We start from the raw sequence: 27,066 nt of genomic DNA, 5'->3' as shown, positions 1-27,066 counted from the left end.
ACTCCCGACAGCATTCACTTGGTATAAGAAAACAATATGTCTCACATACAGAAAACCAGTTATGAATTGAAAAGAAAATTTTAAGTATGAAACAAAATGTTCTTTGTTAACCAGTGGATTCTTCTAAGAATGTTTATGTCCAAAATTTCAAATAAGATTTTGGAATGCCAGAAAATGAGCAGGAATGTAAGACCAGTAGAAGTACTTACTAAGAATGTGTTCATCTCTTCTAGTTTGTCCATTTGTTGGTGCATAATTGTTCATAGTAGTTTCCCATATTCCTTTCCATTTGTGTGGTATCTAGGTGTAATGTACCCTCTTTCATTTATAATTTTGTTTATTTGAATCCTCTTTTATTTTCTTGATAAGTCTAGCTAAAGGTCTGTGTGTTTTGTTTATCTTTTCAAAAAAACTCAAGTTTCAGGGATCTTTTCTATTCTCTTTTTAGTCTCTCATTCATTCATTTCTGCACTGATCTTTATTTCTTTCCTCCCACTAACTTTGGTCATAGTTTGTTCTTCTTTTTCTAGTTATTTGAGTTGTAAAATTAGGTCGTTTATTTGAGATCTTTCTTTTTTCTTCATGTAGGTATTTATCACTAAAAACTTCCCTCTTAGAACTGCTTTAGATGCATTCCATAAGTTTTGGTATATTGTATTTTCATTTTTATTTGTCTCAAGAAATGGTTTTGATTTCTCTTTTGATTTCTTCCTTGACCCACTGGTTGTTCAGTAGCATGCTGTTTAATCTCCACATATTGGTTAATTTTTCAGTTTTCTCCTGGTAAACTAGGAGAAACTAGGAAACTAGGAAAACTTTTAGTTTTATGCAACTGTGGTACGAAAAGGCTTTTGATATGATTTCAATCTTCTTTATTTTTTTCAAAGAAGACAGTCAAACGGGTACATGAAAAAGTCCTCAACATCAGTAATCACCGGAAAAATGCAAAACCACAATGAGATACCATCTCATACCTGTCAAAATGACTATTATCAGAAAGACGAGAAACAACAAGTGTTGGCGAAGATGTAGAGAAAAGGAACTCTCCTGCACCATTGGTGAGGGTGTAACTTGGTGCAGCCACTATGGAAAACTAAGAGGGTTCCTCAAAACATTAAAAATAAAACTACTACATGATCCAGCAATCCCATTTCTGGGTATATATACAAAGGAAATGAGAACAGGATCTTGGGAGAGATATCTGCACTCTCATGTTCATTGCAGCATTATTCACAATAACCAAGATATGGAAACAACCTAAGTGTTCCTCAGCAGATGAATGAATAAAGATGAGGTGGGGGGTGTATATACATATGTACATATTATTCAGCCATGAGAAAGACACCTTGCCATTTGTGACAACATGGATAGAGCTTGAGGGCTCTATGCTAAATGAAATAAGCCTGACACTGAAAGACAAATATTGTATGATCTCATTTACATATGGAATCTAAAAAAACCAAACAAACAAAACCCAAAATTCATAAAACTTGTAGAAACAGAGAAAAAAAGGGTGGTTACCAGGAGCTGGGAGGTGGCAGAGAAGTGATATGTTGGTCAAAGGTTATAAACTTCTAGTTATAAGATAAATAAGTTCTGGGGAATCTAATGTACAGTATAGTAATTTACGTTAATAATACTGTATTATATACTTGAAAGTTGCTAAGAGAGTATATCTTAAATATTCTCACCACAAAATATAAATGGAAATTATGCTACATGATTCAGGTATTAGCTAATGTTATGGTAGTAATTACTTTGCAATATATACGTGTATCAAGTCAACATGTTGTACACCTTAAATATACCCAATGTTATATATCATTTATATTGAAATAAAGCTGGAAAAAAGTACTTACTAAGTTTCTTTGCTTCATGCTTTCTCCTCTCTTAATCAACCTTACCAATTATTTTGGTTTAAGATTTTCTGCTAGGTTTCCCCTTTGATGCATCTTTCCTGGATGTCTTTGTGAAGAAAACACAAATGAATAGAAATTCTGTTGCATGGCTCTGTCACTATCTGAGTGTACACTTGACTTCAGAAGGTCTTTATTTGCACTGAACCTTTAAACATATTGAAATTCCAATATTTGGGCTTTCAAATCTAATCAAACTTATCCTGGAGTAGAAGGGATTCACACCTCAACACAAACAAGGTTTCTTTCAACCTATCACATGGGTGGACTTTGAGGGCGCGATGCTAACTGAAGTAAGTTGGAGAAAGACAAATACTGTAGGATATCACTTATATGTGGAATTTTTAAGAAGTCAAATTCATAGAAACAGAGACTAGAATGGTGGTTACTAGAGGCAGGGGGTTGGGGGTAATCAGGAGATGTCAGCCAAAGAGTACAAACTTCCAGTTTTAAGATGAATAAGTTCTCTGGGTCTAATTACATTACGGTGATTTTAGCTAATAAAACTGTTTAATATACTTGAAAGTTGCTAAGAGTAGACCTTAAATGTTCTCACCACAAAAAAGAAATGGTAGTTACGTGACATGATGGAGGTGTCAGCTAGTACTATGGTAGTGATCATTTTGCAATATATAAATGTATCATATCAACATATTGTATACCTTAAACTTACACAATGTTATATGTCAATTATATCTTAATAAAGCTGGAGAATTTTTTTTGAATTCCTGTTGTTTCTTTCTCTTCTTTCTTTTTCTATTAGTGTTAAATATCTTGGCTTTTTCTTTTTATTCCAAAGCAAAATTTCCCAAGTGACTAATATAGAATAGTAATCCCAAAAACTGTTTTTTTTTTTTTAAAGAAAATAGATGACCAAATATACCCTCTTTTGGATATTCTCCATTCCCATTTGTCAAATAAATTTTCTGAAGTCCTGCAGCAAAATTAACTTTTTAAATTGTTTCCTCAAGATATCTCACAAGTGAACTCTCTACCCCAACGCTCTCCTTTATATTTTTCAAGTAATAGCTACTAAAACCTGTGAAGATAGCAGAACTCATTCTGGAAAATGCTGGTCTTTTATTTGTATTATTTCTTTCCTCCTCTTTCCTTCTTTCCAAGAATTTGCAATCTTCATTGTGGCTCATATGTTACTCCCTTTGTAGCAAAGCACTTTTGCAAGAATCCCCAGTGATGCTGAATGTCTGATTTTAATAGTGTCTTTTAAGTCTTCATCATAATTGAGTTTTCTGCAAGGTACAAGAAACCTCCCATCATTTACTACCTGGTTCTCTTTGTCCCTTGATTTTCAAGGAACTATTTGTCATCTGATTCTCACTCCTTTTATATGTCTCTTTTCCCCCCTGATTCTCTTTGTATCATCTTATAAATACGTCTTCACCAGGAATCCACTAGTTCTACTCTTTCTTTCGTTTTATTTCCTCTTCTTGTGTGATCTCAATCACTGCATCCGTTCAATTACAAGTGTATACTAATGACTCTCAAATCAGTATCGCCCGCCCAGACTCCAGTCCTGAGCCTAAGAATCAAATTTCAGTGGTTCCCAAATACTAGTCCGTAGTTTACAAACTTTGGGTAGGAATTTCGTGTTTCTTTTTTTTTTTTAAGCTTGGCGCTCATTAGAGTGCCTTCATCATTACACATACTTAATACATGTTGGTTAAATCAAAACTTTGAACCAAATTAACTACATGGCTTAATAATACATCTGAAAGTTTGAAGTCTATTTAACTTGCCATTGGTTAAATCACTTAATTTCTTTGTCAGCTCCATCTGAAAATTGGAGAAGATAGACGAGATAATTGCTATGATTCCTATTAACATTACCTTTCAGTTTCTAAAGTCTCTATTATCTCTTTTAAAATGAAAAGAATCTTGTAAAAAAACACCTAAAACAAGAGGAGCCTTAACTAAGCAGTTACGTTATTTCAGTTTGAATGCATTCATTTAATACACTTTTCTGAGTGCCAAATATGTGTCAGGCACTGGGCTCACAATTTTATTCCGATAACTAAGAAATACTGGGTATAAACAGAAAGATAATTCTAAAGAATGTGACTTACATTTCCTTTTTAGGTCTTATATTTTCTTATATGAGTTTAAGAAATATTCCACCAAATCTTAATTGAAACTAAAATGAGTTTGAAAAGTGGCCTAAAAAACTCATAAATTCACTGTTAAGGGTACCACTAAATAAATATTTATGCTAAAATATTTTCATAATTTTTTAAACTTGTAATAAAGTCGATCCTAGTTGCAAGGGCTTAGAGGGCAGTCAAAAAAAAACTGTACTGTGTTAAACATTAAATAATTACTTCATTTTGTGTTTGCTATAAATTTTGAAAATATAAAGGAAAATCAGAGAGAAAATAATATTAGCCTGATATTGATCAGAAGTGCTGGAAGGCAAAATAATGACATCTACTCATTATCAGAGTTAAGAGATGTTATGAATGGGGCATCTGGCACATAGCAGTTCACGAGCAGCAAAAAAAAAAAAAAAAAAAAAAAAACTCCATAAAAGCATTGAATGGCACCCTGCTCACAGTATTTCAGAGCTACATATATGAATCAGAAATCTCAGGAGACTGAGAAATATTTAAATGTAACCCTCCTCACACTGGAATGAAGTACTTTAAAATAAATAGTAGCTGATGTAGACTGACAATTAGTGATAAGGGCACATACTTTTATCCAGATATTTTTACATCTTTAAAACTTGATCTAAATTATCAAGTAAAATTTTACATAAAATACTGAAGAAAAACTGGCATAAGAATAAGTGACATAGGGGCCTATTTTTAATATGTGAAACGATGTACTTTTAGTTTTTGTGCTTGGTGGGATTTACTACATAAAGCATGGATGAGTGTTTGTTATCTCCCTTTTAGACCCTCACTGCATTCAGAGTCCAGTCCTTATTCGCCTTGGTCTTCCCAACACATAGTTGAGTAGGTGTCCAGGAGAAGGGGCTCCAGAAGGCTACTGAATTCAACCAAGCTAAAAGACAAAAGAAAAGAAATACAAAATACATGCATGATTGATATGATTATATAAAATGTGTGTAAACATGGGAGAAGCCCTTTCAACTGGTCTCAATTTAACTAACCTATTGGGTTAACTAAGAATACCAATTTTCTTTGCAAGACTTAAAACTTATGTTCATCAACCAAGGACTGCACCAGGATACTAAATTATGGTCTAATACTCTCCCATTTCTGCCACCACCACATAAGCTGCATGTTTATCAAGAATAATTTGTGCTTTTTCTCAATTTGTTTCCCCCAGGTGTCCTTTTTATTACTTCTTTGTTATTTATATAACCTAATGGAATATGAGCATGGAAAGAGCAGTTCTTTTGAAGTCTGTGCTTAATGGTTTCAAAATACTTAAGCAGGTTACAAACAAAGTCTTGAATTATGTATAGAAAAACATAAATTTAAAAAATTAGGCAGAGGAATATAAAATCTATGAGGATTATAGTCTTGGATCATTTTACAAATACATTTACGTTCTCATTTCACTTAAAAAAGACAAACAACATGGAAATAAAAGACAATGCATTATAAATACAGTTTATACAAGATAAGTAAATTCATGTTAAGATACAAAATAAAACAAAAACAAAAACCAAATAACAGTAAATGTAGCCCTGCTTCAAATTATTATAAAGTGAATGACAGTTAAAATAGTACATCTATATCAAACATTTTTAAATGACTCCCCTCTTTAAATTATTTCTGTCATTAATTGACCGGTGAGGCCAGTCATAGTGAATAAAAAAAGACTACTCTGTCCAAACTAAACATAATATATGATACCAGATGTCAAAATTTAAAACACTTTCCTAGTACCTCTTCTTACTGGTAAGCCAATTTCTTTCTTTGTGCCCATTCTACCATGAAGGCTTGGCCATGAAGTTTGTTACCTCAGGTAAAAATAGAGCAAGTTCAGCACAGAATAACACAGTCACGATTCAGCTTCAAGTCTCAATGCTGACTTATTTTTTTTCCTATTAGAAAAAACTTATCTAATACCCTATGTCAACAACAATATCAGAATCTCAAAATTCCAAGGGATCTTGTAGCTAACAAGGTAGAAGGCAGTGTTGGATTAAAAAATATATATTAATTAGATGTGTATTTTAGTTAGTGGTCTCACAGTCATTTATATATAACTTTTAAAAAAACCTCTTCTTGCAAGAGAGGTACCTAGAAAATTATTTTGCTTTGAAGGTCTGCTTTTTAAATTGCATGGTGATGCCTCTTCACTTGCTAAGTACCCTGAAAGTTCTTCCCTCTGAAAAGGATTTGCTAGCTGTTGTTTATAGCTAAGGAAAGAGAGTGGCTTGATATGTTTAAGAAGAGAGTAGACATGAGATACTGTCAGGTCTGCACAGGATTGGAGAGGGATCTAGAAGGCCTGGTACACCCCCAGTGGAATTGCTGAGGATTGAGAGCTAAACTTCCTGGGGAGGCTGAGACCACCATGGTAAGGGAATAGGTAGCCATGGGATGGATGCCTTGACATGAAGAGTCTATGCCAGGACCTGGAAAGCAGGCATTTCAGATGCTCTCAGAGCATCTGAAGCAAAGAAAATCAAGATGGAGCCAAGTTACTGCAGAAAGGGAACCACTGTACTCTGAAAAGACCATGAGTTATACCAGCTTTAAGCTACTTCAGCAGCAGGTAGAGCAAGATGTGAAACCATGACTCAGAGTCTAGTAAAGATCACTTATGGTAATCTAGAATTTATTATAAGTCAGGAAGAGAAGAACATGCAGACCATAGGCCCCTTTGTCAAATCTCTGGGCACAGGTAGGTATCCCCGTGCACCTAGAGCGGGCCTGCATTGGGAAGGAAACGATGGAACACCCTTTGAGATGGGATGAATAACCTTGATAGTAAGTGTGAACTATGACTTCACTGAGTATTCACCTCATAATGAATTACATTCCCTTAGGAAGTTTAAGTTTTTCTGAAGTACACTTATGGAGGAATAAAGCATCATATTTTATTCTTTCCACATTTGAGTGGGAGCAAATACAGTTTTTACATATATATATATGTATATATATATACACACACACATACACACTCAAAGATATATACATACAAATCTAAGAATAGGAAACTAAAGTATCTGGGAGGAAAACCATCTTGATCTCTCTGCAGAGAAAAAAATATTTGTTCGATTGATTCTATGGAAATTGGAATGAATGAAAATGTGTAGCTCTAAGAGTCTTCGTTTTACTTATTAAAATGATTTATGAACAGTTTTGAAAAACAGAAACTCTTTGGTATACACCCTCAGAATGTTTTCAGACAGTCATAAGAATTCATGTCCCAGAGTTAAATTATTCTGATAGATGTAAATATCAATATCAAAGAAGTGCAGAATAAAAAATTCTTACTTCTTAAGCGAAAATGGGATATTGAGGCAGTTAACAGCTGAGGGTAAGACGGGGGAACCCATCTTAGATGAGGTGCACAGGAAAAGTATCTCCAAGTAAGAAACATGTCAGGCAGGACAGAAACATGAGAAGGGACTAATTACAAAAGGAGCTGAGAGATAGAATAAAGAAAAAGAAAAGAGAAAGGAAGACAGAAAGGCTGATAGGAAGGCATTCAGGTTAAAGAAAGGAAAGGAAGGAAAGAAAGGGAAAGAAAGAAAGAGAAAGATCCTTCCTCTGGGGGAAAGTGTGAGGCTAGGTGTTGGAAAAGAGATCGGAGCACAGAACTAAAATAAGAACAGAGTAGCTGCAGTGAGACGAGCAAGGTGGAAAGTGACACCAGATGACACTGGAGCAAAGGTCAGCAGCCAGGACATGGCAGTCATGAGAAGGCCTTGCTGTAACTGCAAAAATGTAAGAGCTGTTCATTTTTGAAATACCAAATGTCTGACAGGGCAAAAAGAAATGAGTTCTTTGCCATGATTTAAGAATTCTGTGATCACACTTGCCTTCTAAAGTACGAAAATCCTTTCTATCACAAACACTTCTCACAAACACTTCTCCACTCTGTCGAGCTATGATGCTCTTCCTACCATCAATTCCTAATAATGCAAAGATGCCCAGTGTACGAGCACTGTAGAGTGTGTGTGTGTGTGTGTGTGTGTGGTTTCAGAAAATAATAGTGTTTTTTTTTTTCCAATAGGAACGAGAATGTTTTGAGGCTCAAGAGTCTAGGCACACACAGTTCAACGGATTTACTTTGGGTCATACGCCTGGTCTACCACCTAGATCTACTTTACCATTTTCCTAACTGTGGTCCAGAATAGCCACAGGCCATGAGTTCTAACAGATGTGATTTCCTCCTGTATTTATAATGACTGCTTCCATATTTCTTCCTCTTCTCTTATAAACTCTGCGTCCACAGTCTAATCCCCACCCTCCTTGGAGTCAACTAACAAACCTATTTCATACTCTATTAATGATTCTTTCTTTTTTCATTTTTCCAAATATCTTTTCCAAAGCAGAGATTATTAAATAAATTATTTCCCAGAACACTCAGAAATGATTGAATTAATCAGAAAGTTTTAAGTAGAATTGATTTCTGAGGAATACACGAATTTCTGGAAGGGGGCAAATCATGATGAGTTCCTAGACTCTTTTGCAAAATTTGGCAGTTCATAAAATAAATTAGAGGTTTCAACCTGTTTTCTGAGGAAAATAAAACAAAACAAAACACAGTAACTGCAAGCACTATAAACTCTTACAATTAATAAAGTTTCCAAGGTTTTTATTATCTTTATTTTATTTCTATTATAAATAATTGTAAAATATAATGTACTATGAAAGTCCTTTTGTATTCATTAATTGTATTTATACTTAATAACCACTGGAGTTCCCTGATATTTAATTAGATTATTTATTTTTCATTTTGTTAGGTCAGATTTCAGTATCTAAAAGATGAGTGGGGTAGCTGTAACTTCTACTAATGAAGACATTGAGTTTTTGGAGACATTTTCTCTAACCCGTTTTCCCTCAAGTGCTTTGCTTAAACTATTTTTCCAAAGTAAGATAAACTTTTTCAAAGGCTGAATTAGGGTAAGTTGAGACAAACGTATTTTATTTCAGATATCCAATGAAGAATATATTCTTAAAATTGCCAGCAGCAGTAAATGACATACAAACAGAGCAAACAGCACGCTGAGCCCCAGCAAGTCCACCTGTCCTTTGTGTGCATTCTTTTCATCTTTCCCACAGTCTTTAGGTGTCGCTAAAGAGGCTCCTAATAAATTGTTATATAGTCTTAGTATTCCAAAAATTGCAAGGAGGAATCATCGATGTCAAGAATTCTTTGAAAAAGCTACGTAAGAACCGAAGGTTGACACACTCTCTCTCTGAGTGTGGTTCCCAACAGGAAGCCAATGTGTACTGCATGCCTAGGCTTCAGTCCAAGCAATTATCTCTTGGCTAGAGTCAGGATGAGCAGAGATCCAAGTGTCATCGCTAGATGACACTGAGAAGAAAGTGGCATTTGGTGGCTGAATCAAGCAAAACTCTGATCTTTGATTCATGGTGCTGTCTTGTATCCTGGGATGAGCTAAGAAATTAGTGTGTTCCCTTTCATTTGTTGAAAGGAGCAGCCAAGTCTCTGTGGGTGATATTCTGTTAGGAACTGGAAAATTCACTACACCAGAAATGGGCAGCCATCCTAAATTTTCTATAAGATAAATTAACTTGGACAATATCATTGGAACTTCTACCTGGGGTGATCCAAAAGTAATGATAATTTCGATCAAAAAGTATAAATTCAAGTGTATTTGAGTTAAGAGGGCTCATAATCACTAAGAGAAAAACAACAAAAATCTTTTCCTTCAGACTATACTACAAAGCTACAGTAATCAAGACAGTATGGTACTGGCACAAAAACAGGAATATAGATCAATGGAACAGGACAGAAAGCCCAGAGATAAACCCACCCACATATGGTCACCTTATCTTTGATAAAGGAGGTGAGAATATACAATGGAGAAAAGACAGCCTCTTCAATAAGTGCTGCTGGGAAAACTGAACAGCTACACGTAAAAGAATGAAATTAGAGCACTCCTTAACACCATACACAAAAATAAACTCAAAATGGCTTAAAGACCTAAATGTAAGACCAGACACTATAAAACTCTTAGAGGAAAATATAGGCAGAACACTCCATGACATAAATCACAGCAAGATCCTTTTTGACCCACCTCCTAGAGAAATGGAAATAAAAACAACCAAATGGGACCTAATGAAACTTAAAAGCTTTTGCACAGCAAAGGAAACCATAAACAAGACCAAAAGACAACCCTCAGAATGGGAGAAAACATTTGCAAATGAAGCAACTGACAAAGAATTCATCTCCAAAATTTATAAGCAGCTCATGCAGCTCAATAACAAAAAAACAAACAACCCAATCCAAAAATGGGCAGAAGACCTAAATAGACATTTCTCCAAAGAAGATATACAGACTGCCAACAAACACATGAAAGAATGCTCAACATCACTAATCATTAGAGAAATGCAAATCAAAACTACAATGAGATATCATCTCACACCGGTCAGAATGGCCATCATCAAAAAATCTAGAAACAATAAATGCTGGAGAGGGTGTGGAGAAAAGGGAACCCTCTTGCACTGTTAGTGGGAATGTAAATTGATACAGCCACTGTGGAGAACAGTATGGAGGTTCCTTAAAAAACTACAAATAGAACTACCATATGACCCAGCAATCCCACTACTGGGCATATACCCTGAGAAAACCATAATTCAAAAAGAGTCACATACCAAAATGTTCATTGCAGCTCTATTTACAATAGCCCGGAGATGGAAACAACCTAAGTGTCCATCATCGGATGAATGGATAAAGAAGATGTGGCACATATATACAATGGAATATTACTCAGCCATAAAAAGAAACAAAATTGAGCTATTTGTAATGAGGTGGATAGACCTAGAGTCTGTCATACAGAGTGAAGTCAGTCAGAAAGAGAGAGACAAATACTGTATGCTAACACATATATATGGAATTTAAGAAAAAAAAAATGTCATGAAGAACCTAGGGGTAAGACAGGAATAAAGACACAGACCTACTAGAGAATGGACTTGAGGATATGGGGAGGGGGAAGGGTAAGCTGTGACAAACTGAGAGAGGGGCATGGACATATATACACTACCAAACGTAAGGTAGATAGCTAGTGGGAAGCAGCCGCATAGCACAGGGAGATCAGCTCGGTGCTTTGTGACCGCCTGGAGTGGTGGGACAGGGAGGGTGGGAGGGAGGGAGACGCAAGAGGGAAGAGATATGGGAACATATGTATATATATAACTGATTCATTTTGTTGTAAAGTGGAAACTAACACACCATTGTAAAGCAATTATGCTCCAATAAAGATGTTAAAAAAAAAAAAAAAAGAAAACAGATCCTGAATTAAACGCATGTGACTCTGTTGCCTGAGAGAAGGCAGTGCTGATGATTTCACATATATATGAATGTAAACTGAGGCTCTAAAGTCTATGCCTGGGACCAATCCTGGTGCTGCTCTGATTAAGGTTAAATGAGAAATCTCTTTCCCAAAATGGCATCTTTTAACATTTAATAAAAATTAACTGAAGTGCCTACTATATGTGATGTCCTATACTAAGTATCAGGAATTCAGAGGGAAACACAAATTACCCATAGTCTTTCCATCAAGGGTATCCCCTGTCTGAGGGAGGCGGACGTTAAGCATGTTAAGGCACAAATAAAAATCTAATTATAGGTGGCGATTAGGACTCTACTGAAAGGTGCTGGTGGGAAGTGAGGAGCTAGTGAGAACAAAGAAGTGGAAGTACTGTAGCTTGGGGCGGCAGTGTCTCACTCTGTAGCCAAAGCCCCACCTGAATTTTTTCGCCCTCTTATATGATCACCTTAACAAACTATGCAGTGACGTTTGGTGTGTTTTGAAGACATAGCTGGTGTCTTTGTATGCAATGTTTTAATCTGCCGTAGGGGTTTGCCATATCTGTAAACTCCACTACTAGGTCAAAGGTTCCTGACCAGCCTGCTTCAGATACCTTAATCCGAGTGTCTAAAGAGCCGATGAAAATATTTACTTCTTAAGTTTGATATATTTATATACAGCAAAACCAAATTAATGTTCTGCTTAGCAAGAAACATCAACTGAAGCATAATTTAAAGTTTATGAGAACTTTTAAATAATGTCCTTGACTACTCAGCTTTAGAATTCGGCACAAATTATATTTTCAAACTCTCATAGCAAATCTAAACTTAATTAAAAGAATATTCTAAGTGTTTTTGAAAGCCAGTGATGACATTATGATGTCCAAATCCTATACCATTAATATGTAAATAACTGTAAATGTAGTCACACAGTTGAAGTATGTTTTCTGTCAAACCCGTTCAGCTGCAACATGCATTTATTGTAGTACAGTGAAATAAGAAAAAAAACATAATTATTGGTCATTCCCACCACGACAGTAGGAATCAGAGATATGGGAATAATACTGCTCTCTTGTTAATTCATAACACTCAGAAGCCTTATAGCTAAATCCCTGTGTGCCTCTTTTCCTATAACAAAATTTTAGAAAAGGATGATAAAAAGCAAATAAAAAGGGAATACAGTTTTCCCTTAACTTCAATCAAAGTTGGGTAAATGTCAACATTCTGGAAGAATCCAAGAAACACTTGACAATGGCAAAATGATCAAGAGTGACATAATCAACAAAATTCTACTTTTTTTTCTGTTCTGAAGTTTGAGGAGTTGCACTTACTAACAAGATTACACACTCTTTCGTTTTCATTAAAAAAATAAAAATAATCATGGATGATACAGAGGAGAAATTTACAATCTGTACCTTTTATCCTAAGTTACGCAGCTCAAGTTGCAACTGTCAGCTCCAAATATATTTTATAATAAGGGCACAGAGTTAAAATCTTGATGGACAATAATATATCAGGTTGCTATGGACAAAGAATAAGACATTTCCACTATGGCTTCTGGAAACAACCATTATATTGGTGGTCTTCCCTATTCGCCAAGATTAATCAAAAATGACTGTCTTATGTTTGCTTTACACAGGCAGACAAAATCTTTTAAATTCATGATTCAATGTTCAACATTCTAGTTGATTATTTTAATCACATCACACACAGAAGTACTTCAGTCATCCAATATTTCCCAGGAGGCACAGCCTCAAGTGCCATCTCTAATCTTTTTAGAGCACCTTCTTCTGCTGCCGTTCATTAATTAAACAGAGTTTTGCTGATGATTCTTTTGGCTGCTCTTCCCCTAGAAGCTGCCCGATCTCTTGTCATCATATTGTTTCCTTCATCGCAACCACGCTGGTTCATCATCAATTATTTTCCTCCTTCAGAACTATTTTCCTCTCTTTGACGACTTGATAAATCTTTACAACCAAATTCTACCTCACTTATTCAAATTACTTTTCTTCAAAGGCACTACCGCTCTGTCTTTGTAATCATTTCCTTATTCCCCAAAGGAGTTTAAGACTCCAACATCAACTACAGACATACATAAGTAAGTGCCCAGATTAAAGAGCAAAATTTCAAGCCAGGAGCCAAGTTTGATACTAATATCCGTGTCATTCAGAAAGGGTCAGGAACTGGGGTAGCAATAGTAATCTATTCATTTATTTTCATTCACTCAATGTATTCAGTGCTATAATTCATTCAGAGCTATATTTATTAAGTACCCGTGTTGTGTCACCACTGTTCTGGACGCTCTGGTGGGCAAAACCGAAGTGGCATTTTTGGCAGATTGTGTTTCTCAACAGAGTCATACCCACATGTCCCTCTCATCATGTAACTTTGACATTTCCACCATAGAGGGATGAGGGCCTATGTTCTTTCCCCCTGAATGTGGATGCACTTGCAACTATGGCAGAAGTAACGTTATTTGACTCCTGAAGCTAGGTTTACAAAGCCACACAGTCTCTGCCTGGTACTTCTGTGACACTCACGAGTGGCAATAAGTTACTATGTAAGTAGTCTGACTGCTCTGAGGTGGTAGCCATGCTGTAAGGAAACCCAAATAAGCAGCCAGCAAGAAATGAGTACTCCAGTTTTGATTGAGTTCACTACCAAAAGCCATCACCACCTTGCCAGCCACATGAGTGAGCCATCCAGAAAGTGGATCTCAGCCTCAAGTCAAGCATGGAGCAGAACAAGTCATCCCCACAGAGCCCTGCCCGAAATGCAAATTCCATAACTACTGTTGTTTCAGTCACTAAAAACAGTCACTAAGTTTTGGAGTGGTTTGTTACTCAGCAATAGATAACTGCTACATCCCAGACCTCAGAATACTTACAGCCTACAGTGGAAGATACAAAATGTTACCAACTTACACCTCTATGACATACTGTGATATACACCCTGTTGTCATATAGTTCACTCTGTTTGGGTCAGTGGGGTAAGAACAAACACCCTAGGAAGCCACACTTCCAACTGAAACTTCACCTTTGTATGAAAGAGAAAGAGCTGTTTCTTCCTCATAAACTTCACTGCCATTTTCTGGAACACATGGCATATAAATCCAGGATCATCACGAGCATGAGAGTTATGTTTGCAATTCAGTTACAGCTCTAGCCAAAACCTTGACATTCAGAAGGCTCCACAAAGTCAAAGTCCAGGAAACCAGAAAATAATTTAACCCCTTTTGCCAGAACACTCTTCCTAAACCTTAATATAATCATGGACTATTAATCCCACTGCTGGGAAGCTTTCTTTTTAAACTACCACACCTGGAATCTAATGATAATGATGATGTTCCTACTCTATTGCACCTACTACTGATAATAATACATTTATTGATCGATTACTACTACTAAATATTTTACTAAGCATTGAGTATACATTTTCTCACTTAATCAGCAAGTAACCCTATAAGATAAATGCTAATGTTATCAACGTTTCATGGAAAAGGAAATTGAAGCATAGTAAAGTGAACTCAGTTGCCCAAGGCCACCCAACGTGTGAGCAGTGGTATTGTGTTTGAACTCAGATAGCTTCAACCCACAGCCTGTACTCTTAACCACTGTGTACACTGTCCTCTTTTGTACTACGGCAATGCCTTTCTCGGTTTACTCATCTTAACTGCCCAATGGATAGCAAGTTCCTGAGGGCAAGAATCAAGTCTTAGTCATATTTTATCTGTATAACCAATAATGAAGTGCCTGGTAAAAGTATGTTTGGTGCTATGTAAATAGACATTACATAAACCCATGATGGGATGAACTGTATAAGTCACTTCTCCTTCCTGGTAATATCCTTAACAGGAAGGTGAGGCGATTACAGTAGGTAGTCAGAAATATCCGTTTCAGCTCTGAAATTCAATTATTCTCTGACCTCTACTACCTTTTTTTTAAAAAAAAAAAAACAAAACCCTTCACCCTTAACATTTTTTGAAATTTATTTTATTTATTTTTGGCTGTGTTGGGTCTTCGTTGCTGCGGGCGGGCTTTCCCTAGTTGGGGCGAGTGGGAGTTACTCTGCCTTGCAGTGCATGGGCTCCTCATTGCAGTGGCTTCTCTTGTTGAGAAGCATGGGCTGTAGGTATGTGGGCTTCAGCAGTTGTGGCACGTGGGCTCAGTAGTTGTGGCTCACGGGCTCTAGAGCACAGGCTCCATAGTTGTGGTGCACGGGCTTAGTTGCTCTGCGACACGTGGGATCTTCCCGGACCAGGGATCGAATCCATGTCCCCTGCATGGGTAGGCGGATTCTTAACCACTGCACCACCAGGGAAGTTCTGACCTGTACTACCTCTAAGTGAGGCAGGAACTGAGAATTTTCATTGCCTTACCCCTAGACTAGAAAATAAGATGTTTCATAGGGTTGTACTGAGACTGGCTTCTCCTCTTAGCATTGGGATTTCCTGTGCTACTTTAATGAAAGAGTTCATTCTCTACAGATCCTTGAGAGTCACTCAGTTGAAAGAGTCAGTCACACCTTTGTTCCTAGAGATTGGGGGAGAAACAGAAAATTCCTCAAGGCCCACAGGGCTTGGCAGTTCTTAGGGGAGACAGAGATCAAGGTTGGGATGCCATTATCACTCTTTGGGTCTCTTTGGTCCTCAGGAACGACCCATTCAAGGCCTCCTCATCACAAGGTAAGAGAAATGAGAAGCTGAAGCTCCTTTTGCAAGGTGGCAAAATGAACTCCACATTTTATAGCCTAGTTCTTGGAATTTGATGTATAAATGCTGTGGAATGCTGAGTCGGCTTTAGGAGGGAGATGATCTACCTCTGTTACCTAGTTTAATTTTGCTTTTTGTGGGGGGAGGGGAAGAGGAGGGAGGTATTAAGTTCATTGCCAAGCAAAATTACTCAGCACAACCCTCCCTATTTGAGCTCTCACAAATGAGAGGCATGGATCTCTGCCTCAGATTCTCTGCTCCACTTAGGTGTCAGAGACATCACATCAAAGCCTTTTACTTTTCCTCTCAGAAATGCTTGTATTTTTCCCCTGTGACATCTACTGACTACTCTCTCATATAATTTACCTGGACTTCCTGGGTTGTAATGTTTTACTATTTCCCCAGCAATGACTTTAGAAAAGCATTTTGTTACCTACAGGACACAGTTCATGCCCTCCTTTTCTTACTTATAGTCTTGCCAAGTTGTCTGTAAAATGAGTCATTTCCCTTACTCACTAACATGGTAAAATGAAAGTTGCCATCTTTGGCAGGGAAGGAAAATAGCCTAAATGGGTAGAAACCGTGTTTGACTAAAGGGTTAATATATGGCAGTTTGACACTACAGATATTTAAACATTTTCTCTGTCTGTAACCACAAGTATTATATTACATTCCTATTGGATCTGCCTACAGTAGTACTTGGCTCTCTTTTCTTCATGTGTTAAATATACATTTCCTTTATAGCTAACAGTTTGGTCAACTCCTGGAATTTATATCTCTTCTATGAGCCTCACTGCTCTGTGATTTCCTGGGGACCACTCCTAGACTCATCTTACTACTCATCCTAGTGGACCCTTGTAAATATTGACCCTTGGTATCTGTCATTACAGTGATGATCGACACAAGCAGGCACTTCTGCGAGCCTGCCAAGATGACTCATTCTCCCAGGGTTACCCAACTGCCTTGCTCACATTGGATGTTGGCCAATTTCCTCCAAATCAATGTGGGAGAGCACCAAACTTCTATTTTTTGTCCCTCCTTTGTTCTTTGACAACAGCGTCTAATGACCACACTCTCCCTCCTCTGTTTCCATGGCTAGTAACCCTGAGGTCACTTTGACTCAGATTCTTTCTTTGAGATGAACATTAGTCAGACTGTTAGGAATTCATGTATGTATAGCTTGGCAAAGAGGTATATAGAACATTGGAATGACAGTCACACACCGTCCTGGGCTTTTGGTTTCCCTTATTGCTTTCAGTCTGCCTCACTGTGTGGAAACACTGAGCTCCCTGCTTCTTTCTAACCTTCAATGGTTTGGTATCTTTGATTGCTTAGTCTCCTTATAAGATCTGAATCCACAAATCTCCTCTTTTACACCTGTCATGAAGAATTACAGCATTTTTGAAACATGCAAATAGTCTCTTTACTGCTTGGCCTCCTTCCAAACCTCTACCTTCCTTTCTTCCATTTATTCATTAGACATTTATTGAGCACCTATTATGAACTGGTATTGTTCCACATACTGTAGCTAACTTGTTCTACAAAAGAAATGAGATTCCTGGTGCTTATATTTCTGGAAGGCAGGGAAAGGAGGGACCAGAAAAAAGAATAAACTATAAACAAGATAACCATTGAAGAGATGAATTAACTAACAGCAATTATAAGGGGTAAATGTAATAGAGAGTGACTGGGGGCGGTAGGACTATCAAAGAAGATTTCCGAGTTCAGATGAAATGATCCTGAGAAGGAAGGGAGGAGTTCCATATTTGAAAGAATCTAAGATAGTAAATCTTAGAAGTTCTTATCACAAGAAAAAAAAATTGTTTGTAACTGTGTAAGGTGACAGAGGGTAACTAGACTTATTATAGTGATCACTTAGCGGTGTATACAAATACTGAACTATTAGGTCATACACTTGCAACTAACACTGTACGTCAGCTTTACCTCAATAACAAAAGGAGTTAGTCATGCGACCAATGTTTTACAATAAGAACATATTTCGGGCAAAGGGAACAGCATACTCTGTGATGGGAAAAACTTAGCCAGACAAAAGAACAGAAATAATGCAATAAAAATGGTTGAACCAAGCATAAGAGCAGGAAGGCATTGCATCTCACCCATATTACCAAAGGTTAAACAAAGAATTAGTAACGATAAAGATGACACTGATCATTTACTTCTTCTATTCATTTGTTTCAGTGACACGTGAAGGAACTCAGCTTAACCCATTAGATACTGAACCAAAAATCTGTGAGACTGCAATCAGGCAACCAATTCAGTACATCTGGTTCTGTTATGTTACCTCAGCCTGTCCTTCCTTTCCAACTTTCTTTCATAAGAATATATCTTTGAATTCTACAGAAACATGAGTGTGGGATATAGCATAACACCAAATTTTGAGAATTAGGAGATAGAAATATATGCATATGTGTTCCAAGAAACAAGCACAAGACTATTTAGAGTTATGCTATTCATATCAGTCAGACGAACAAATGCCATTTATTCTAAAATGGATTAATTTTAGAATACTTACAGTAGAATAAATTGTGATACATTCATACAATAGAATGAAAATGACCAAGGTAATGCTACAAAAAAGAACATGAATTACTATCACAAATGTTGAGTTGTGTGAAAGAAGATAGACATAAAGGCATATACACTACTACAAATCAGTTTATCTGAAGTTAAAAGTACATTTAAAAACATCATTTTTGTTTGTTTTTGCGGTACGCGGGCCTCTCACCGCCGCGGCCTCTCCCGCCACGGAGCACAGGCTCTGGACGCGCAGGCTCGGCGGCCATGGCTCACGGGCCCAGCCGCTCTACGGCACGCGGGATCCCGCCGGACCGGGGCACGAACCTGCGCCCCCCGCATCAGCAGACGGACCCCCAACCACTGCGCCACCAGGGAAGCCCTAAAATACATCATTTTTGAATGCATGTGAATGTGTAAAACTATAAAGAAAAGCTAAATTATAATCATGACCCTCAGAAGAAGGGCAGTAGGGAGGGGGGAAGGAATGGAGTCAGAAGTAGGCTGGGCTGCTCAGCAAATCTGGGAAGCAAGCAATTATCCATTTCTTGACCTGAGTGGCATTACATACGTGTCTTTTTTCTTTTTTCTTTTTTCTTTTTTTTTTTGATAAATCAGTGACCTACATATCTTTTATTATAGACTCATCCTTAAGGATACTAAATTTCACAATAAAAATTGGTTAAAAGTAGAGAATAACATAGTTCCTAGTATACACTAAATATTCCATTCATTTAAAAAGATGGTATTATTAGTTTGGATAAGACATTTCTCCTTACCTGGAGAAGGATTAGGTGAAATGTTTTCTAAATACCCTGATAGCTCAAAGGAAAAAAAAAAAAAACACACCTATTTTAAGAAACAGTTTAGGGACTTCCCTGGTGGCATAGCAGTTAAGAATCTGCCTGCTAATGCAGGGGACATGGGTTCCATCCCTGGTCCAGGAAGATCCCACATGCCGCGGAGCAACTAAGCCCATGCACCACAACTACCGAGCCTGCGCCCTAGAGCCCGTGAGCCACAACTACTGAAGCCCGTGCACCTAGAGCCCGTGCTGCACAACAAGAGAAGCCACCGCAATGAGAAGCACGCACACCGCAATGAAGAGTAGCCCCTGCTCGCTGCAACTTGAGAAAGCCTGCGCGTAGCAAGGAAGACCCAACGCAGCCACACATACATACATAAATACATAAATATACATATATATATATATATATTTATATATATATAAAAGAAAGAAACAGTTTAACCTACTGAGTCTACTAGCCTACTCTGTACACAGTTCCCTCGGTGTAACATGAAATCCAGATTTATGTTTGTACAAACTAACATTTGGAAATAAGCATTAATAAATTAAAAAATATAATTCATCATTGCTAGAGTAATTTAGATCTTACTGTGTGTTCCATAGCCATTGAATTTCTATTTTGCCTTTCTTTACATGTGCATAACTAATAGACTCATTGCAATAGTTTATGTCTGTTTTCCCTGCTACTTTAACAACTGAATGGAGGTAGGGCCCTTTCTTGTTTTAATGACTGTAGAATCCTTGGAATCTGCAGTACTATGTGGCACACAGCGGGCAGTGAAGAGTGTTCTGTGGTTCTACTGATTCAAGTTATCCTATCACAGGGCTCACGGTACTTTTAGAAGTGAAAAGTAATACTAGCTGTTAGAACAGATGCACGCAAAAAAAAAAAAAAAAAGAACAGATGCACGCAAATTCTCAGTGACGGATAGTAGCTTTACTGGCAGGGTCTGAAACAGTGGTGCTCCTGTGTCACTAGTGATGGGGGCACAATGAGAAATCCTGGCAGAGCCTCCATCACCAGCGACACACAGGAGCACCACCGTTCCAGACCCTGCCAGTAAAACTATTATTAACTATTACAGTTTGGTTGAGCCTGCAAAAACTACTCAATTGACTTTTTTCACCCAGCCTTATACACCCTTCCCCACCAGAAAGCAGGTGAAGGAAAGATATTGAATCGGCATTTGAAAGGACTTCACTTCTCTCCTTTCCAAGCCACCCTTCAGTGTGACCAATATCAGTGATTACTTTATGTTATGAAACTAGAGAGTAAACATTTAATTTATGTTTTTGTTTGGTTGTGAAGACGTAGATGTACACACACACAAAGAGAAAGAGAAAGAGAGAGCGAGAGAGTACTTGCAAGAGTGTTTTAGAGAATGTCTCAAAACATTCAACATTCAAAACAGAGAACAGTTCTGCTGGAAGATTAATATTCATTCTCACATAGTGCTGGGTAAGTTTGAAATTAAAACCTCAATTCCTTGATTCATATCAATAAAGGGATATTTCCAAGAAGCTCTTTTTCACATCAAAACCTTAATTTGTCAAAGCAAACAATGTCCTTCTTTTTGCAAATGCTTATTACCTTTTCAGACTATTCCTAAACTGCACATTCTTTCTTATTAAAAGTCAGCTACAGATATGTTGGCCATTCAAGACAGATGCTGACATTTTAAATTTTCTAATAGGTTACCTTCAAGTGCTGAGTGATCACCAAGAACTGGAAATGGTGGATAATCTGCCTCTGTGATTCCAGACTAGAGCTCACAGAACCTTTGGGTAATCAACATATAGAACAGCATCACAGCACTGGGGTGGTTTAAACATGGACAAACTGGCATAGGTAATGTGGTTGAGAATCAAATCACTGAAGTACTGGAGATTAAACAGAATTAATGAATATTATGCTGCAGTCTCCATAAATGAGCCAACAAATATGCAGCAAAATCCTGAACTGCAGCCTTGAAATAAGGAGCTTAATGTAATTCCATGTTTATTGGTTTGCCTAGAAACTAACTTAGAAGGGGGTTGGGCAGGCAGGACTACAAAACGTGAAGGGTTCATAGGTTTAATAAGGAAATTATTAACTCTGAACTGCGTGGCGATGTGAGATATAAGTTCTCCAGTGTTCTCCTCTTCCACAAGCCCCTTAACATATTAGAAGGCAAGGTTAGAGGGCATGCAGAGAGGTTGCTATACAATGACAGAGCAGTGCTTAGGGCTCCAGACAATCATGGACAGCAAATGTCATCATATTCAAACCTGCCGTCATTGCAGCCAGAGATTATCTCCCCTTCTTGACAAACTGCATCTGTGGGTAAAGCTTGCTTATTGATTTTTCCTAAAATATCTTTCTCGAAACATACTGCTTAGGACTTGGTTATTACATGAGAAATTTCACCAGTTAATTAGATTACTAAGGATGCTAAACATTTAAAAAAGGACAGGTAGGGGATGGGAGAGAGGGTTAGAAGACAGTTGAATAGCTCTTATGATAAGAAAATTAACAGGCTGTGAAATGGGGCATGTGACTTCATTCAAAAGCCTTTTGGAAGAGGAGGGATTAGTTTTTAAGTTTTAATTGCAAACCACAATGTCTTAAGGAGTCACTGATATCACTCATGTCAGAATCCCTGTCGTTAGTTCAGCTTCTTGTTTTTATTCAGATATAGAAACTGAAGAACTGATGCCCAGGTGGCAATTGAAGAGGTATCATTTTAGCATTTCCTCTAAAACCATTAAGATTTACTCTCACTTTTAGCCCTCTCACTTTTAGCACAGTGCACACGCAGTGCACATGCAGTGCACACACAGGAGACATCGTGCTTTAGCATCTTAGCTTGAAAGAGCTGCTCAGGGAGGACATATTTTCTCCTAATTATTCTTGACAGGTATTAGGTCAGATTAATTATTTTAAAATTCACCTGAACAACAGCGTCTTTGCTAATTACTTCAGGGCATATACGTAATTCATTTACAACAGGGAAAAAAGGAAAAGACTAGGGGAGAATTCAAACCCTGACCCCTTTGGTGGACAATGCATAAAAAGAGGTCCCTTTGTGACCTAAAAGGGGGCATAGGGAGCAGAGAGTATCTGGAGCCTTTACTTCAGAACGAGGATAAATGTTTCTTTATATAAATATCCCTATTTATATATTTATGTGTTTTAAAGTATCCATATTTAAATTATTTTTAAAGATACATTTGAAACTAGTTTAGAACATATATGTCAGAGTAAGACAGTGAGTGGTTAAGAACATGAATTTTAGAGAAAAGATTTTCCCAGCTCAACCTCTTGCAAGCTTTGCGACCTTGGGCAATGTACATACCTCTTGAAGGTTCAGGTTGTCCTTGTTAAACTAATAATAGCATTTAGCACCTACCTTACGGCTTGTTGTAAGAATTAAAATATGAGATATGTAAACCACAGCATGTGACAAAGAGTAAGTAATATTTGTTAGGTATTATCATTTCTACAGAAACATAGGAAATTAAATAAATGTTTGCCTAGATACTTTGAAGCTAGTCCTAAAAATTACCTTTAAAATGAATTATACCTGTTGGCTTGAACTGCATTAGAAAAGCCCCTTTAAATTTAGGTTCAAATTTCTACAGGGAAAGATGGATTAAAATATTTCAGTAGACTAAATATCCACTGATATTAAGCAAAAGTCAAAACTGTCCAGGGGCTCTCAGGCTGATAGGAGAGTGTTAGTGCGTATGACTTGTCCAGGCCCTACTCAGGTCTCTGAAAGCATTTCGAAACCATTGATTTGTCAGAGAAGCCCAAAGGAAGATTTTTTATATGAAATCTCCTAATATTTAAATGCTTGCTCAGAGGTTTTTTAATAATCATATGAGACAAACTTATTCTCACATCGGTTTTTATTAACTGAAGAATTCTAGGGTAAATTACGGATTTGGGAACTCATAATCCAGCATTTAGATACATATAAACTGAAGACTAATTTTGCTGAGAAAACAAACTAGGTTCAGCCTCTGTTACAAAGGATCGTTTTGATTTCCTTTTCAAATACTAGAATATATTTACAGCTTAAAAATTAGATGGAATAGAAGCCATTAAAATTGATGACATTGAAGGAAGGAAATAGTAGAAATATTTTCCAAATGCAGACCCAAGTTGAAAATACAACTTGTAACACCATCTGCATCAGTGCCATCTATTTTGTTGCCTAACACATATGTTAACATCGTTGTCACTACTTTAATTTACACATCTCTCTTGAAAAACAACTGGATACTGAAGAGAATGCACGCCTCACCAGGCATGTGAGGCAGAAGTCTGGATGGTGCTAATCACATGTGGCCAAGAAGACGCTTTCTTACTTTCCATGAAGGAACTGTGTGTCTTAACACTATCATTAATCTACAAGGACAAAATGTGAATAGAATCCTTTGACTATTTTAGGGTGAAACTCAGCTATTACAGTGAAAAAAAAGGAAATAAATGTGCTCAGGGTGAGGTGGGAAAAAGAATGCAACTATCTTAAATTGCCAAATGGCTGATTGGAATAATCATCAGGTACTGGCCATTCCTGGTGTTGTGTCTTCTCTTCTCCAGAGTAACAAACGCTCGTGAGATACTGAGTCTGAGGAGGTCACAGATGCCCACATTTCTCCTCATTGAGGAGGTAGCTGAGTTGGTTGGATGTGAATAAAATGCTCAGAAACAGAATAATTAGAACAATAACAAGACTTCCCTGGTGGTGCAGTGGTTAAGAATCCACCTGCCAATGCAGGGGACAGGGGTTCGAGCTCTGGTCCGGGAAGATCCCACATGTCGCAGAGCAACTAAGCCCGTACACCACAACTACTGAGCCTGCGCTCTAGAGCCCGCGAGCCACAACTACTGAAGCCCACAAGCCTGAAGCCCGTGCTCCACAACAAGAGAAGCCACCGCAATGAGAAGCCCACGCACCGCAACGAAGAGTAACCCTGGCTCGCCACAACTAGAGAAAGCCTGCGTGCAGCAACTCAGACCCAACGCAGCCAAAGATAAATAGCTAAATTAATTAATTTTAAAAAATAAAATAAAATAACAACAGGCACCCTATTATCTTTGCGGAAATGAAAGAGGCAAACAGATTTTCGCTCATTCTGTTTTTGTTTCTCAGGGGTAAATAAGCGGTAGCTGGCTTTGGGTAAGAGCTAGCTTTCCAGAGTGAGGAGGCTCACCCGAGAAAAGGCTAAGCTTTTCAGTAAAAAGGAGATTTAAGCTTCTTTTACTTCACAGCCTAATGTTTTTGTTAAAGTCTATTACAGTACCTAGGTCCCCAAATAATTTTGGGTTGAGTTATAGGAGCAGAAGGGGTAATAGGTCAAGAGTTATGAGGGTGTTTTCTCATGTAAATGGTGGTTTGATATTGTTGGTATGATACATATATTTACCTCGTTGTGTTATGATTAATACAGAGAGAGTGTATAGGGCGGTAATACTGTCTTAGCGCCTGTGAGGATAATAGTGATATTGGACTAGAAGAAAGATATTACTACAAATAGTTCTCTGATTAAGTTGATTGTTGGGGGCAGGGCTAGGTCTGTAAGATTTACTAGTAGTCATCATGTTGCCATTAGTGGAAGAAATGTTTGTAGACCACGGACTAAAATTATGTTTCAGCTATGAACACGCTGATAATTTGAATTTGCCAGGCAAAATAATATAGACGGTGTGAGGCTGTGGGTGATTATTAGGGCCCTAGTTCCTATGGAACTTGAAGGTGTTTGGGTAAGAAGAGCTACTATGACAAGTGACACGTGCTTAACGGAGGCGCATGTGATGAGCTAGTTTAAGTCTGTTTTGTGCAAGCAGATTGAGCTCATTATAATTACTCCTTAGAAGGACAATATAAGGAATGGGTACCCTACATACTTTGCTAGGGGTTTCAGGATTATTGTGATTCGTAGCCACCATGTTTGCGTTGTAGGGCTGCAAGAATCATAGATCAGGCGATAAGGGCTTCTACGTGCATTTTTGACATCATAGGTGTAACCCATAAAGGGGTATTTTTACTATAAAAGCCACTTTACACACTAATCGTGTGAAAATATGGGATCAAAAGTTAGATATTGTTTGGGCTCAGTACTGCATTGTTAAAAAGTTTAGCGAGCCTGTAGTATTTTGGATAGACATTAGTGCAACTAGAAGTGGAAGGGATGCCACTAGTGAGTAAAATAAAAAAGTAGAGTCCTGCATTAAGCCGTTCTGTTTGGTTTCCTCATCAAGTAATAATAACTAATGTTGGGACTTGTGTTGCTTCAAATCAGCTGTAGAATGGAATCATTTCCATGGCCTTGAATGTTAAGATTAAGAATATATGTAGTATGATTAATATAGTAATAGACAGTTTGTTTGCTTTTTTCCCAAGCCAGTGATTCTTTAGGTAGCTGGAATTGCCTAGCTCTGAGTGTTAGTGGTAAGAGTCATGCCGTTCGAGTTGGTAAAGGTGCTGACAGAGGGTCAGAGAAGATTAAAGTTAAGGCTGCTGTTAGAAAGGTAAAGACTAACAAAACTAATTAGTATGCTGTAGGTTGTGGTGTGAATTCAAATTATATTGCTTTTCGATAAACGTGTTAGTGGCATGAATATAATAGTTAGAACAGTAATTTTAACACTGGAGAAGGTTTGTATTTCGATGCAATCAGTGCCATAGGTGTTTGATAATATTCCTAGCAGGGGTAACCTAGCGCAGCTTTTCAGGTTATGAATATTAGTCAGATGACGAGTATTATGCTAGCTAGAGTGAAATGGACATTTAGAATTATTAGGGTTGCTATAATGAATAATGATAATATTATTTCTTCCTGACATAGCAGAGAAGATATTAAGTGAGATCAATAAATTAATAGCCCTATAAGGGAAACTGTGAATGCTGGAATAATATTTATGTAGGCAAAAGATACTCAGTAATTATGAGTTTAATCATAGTTTAACGAGACAAAATCATTTGTTTTCATTTAAACTAATTATCATATTTGTGTCATTCTGATCCCTTTTGAGTTCACTCACAGGCTATACTTACTGCTAGTAGTGAGATCAGGATTAGTGCTATGATGAGTATTGTTTTTAGGTTGCTAGTTTGGACTGCTCAGGGCAGGGGCCGAAGGGGGGCAATTTCTCTCGATCAAGGGGAGAAATGTAACGGCTACCAGGAAAATCTTTATGGAAAATCCTATGGGGTCAAATCCGCATTTGTAAGGACTTGATTCTTCTGTATCTGTCTTTAGTAGGGGAAGTCAGAATTCGCTAAGTACAAGTAGTGAAGCTAGTACTATGTTTGTGGTTAATGCTATAAGGTTTATTATTCTTTTCAGATTGTACTAATTGACTGGAAGACAACTAATTGATACTAAAAGAACACACCCTCAACTCCATTTCACTGTACAGTAGAAACTAACACAACATTGTAAAACAACTCTACCCCAATAAAAGAAAAAACAGAATAGACCCTCATCAATAAATGGGGATGTATAGAAACAGCCATACTATGTCTACAAAGTGTATCAGGCAGTGGCTTCAAATCTGAAATGATTTGAAACTGTAGTTGGCACAGGCAGCAGACAATGAGGAAAAGTAGAGCCAATGATCACGTGTAGGCCATGGAAACCTTTGGTTATGAAGACTGTTG

General features: G+C 37.4%; 1 long non-coding RNA gene across 3 annotated transcripts in view; it reads right to left on the bottom strand.

The window, feature by feature from the left end:
• Nucleotides 1–535: 535 nt before the first annotated feature.
• Nucleotides 536–27,066, bottom strand: part of LOC149749802 (uncharacterized) — a 73,404-nt gene continuing 46,873 nt past the window's right edge. For 2 of the 3 annotated variants that reach the window (XR_016392526.1, XR_016392528.1), the window contains exon 5: nt 536–4,937. This is a non-coding gene — a long non-coding RNA (uncharacterized LOC149749802). The remainder of the gene's footprint in view (nt 4,938–27,066) is intronic. The other variant, XR_016392527.1, reaches the window with a different exon arrangement.

Source organism: Delphinapterus leucas, chromosome 3 (genome assembly GCF_059928025.1).
Source record: "Delphinapterus leucas isolate spDelLeu-1000000601 "Yukka" chromosome 3, BTC_Dleu_Yukka2, whole genome shotgun sequence".
NCBI lineage: Eukaryota > Metazoa > Chordata > Mammalia > Artiodactyla > Monodontidae > Delphinapterus > Delphinapterus leucas.
This window is presented reverse-complemented; position numbering and strand designations above follow the sequence as displayed.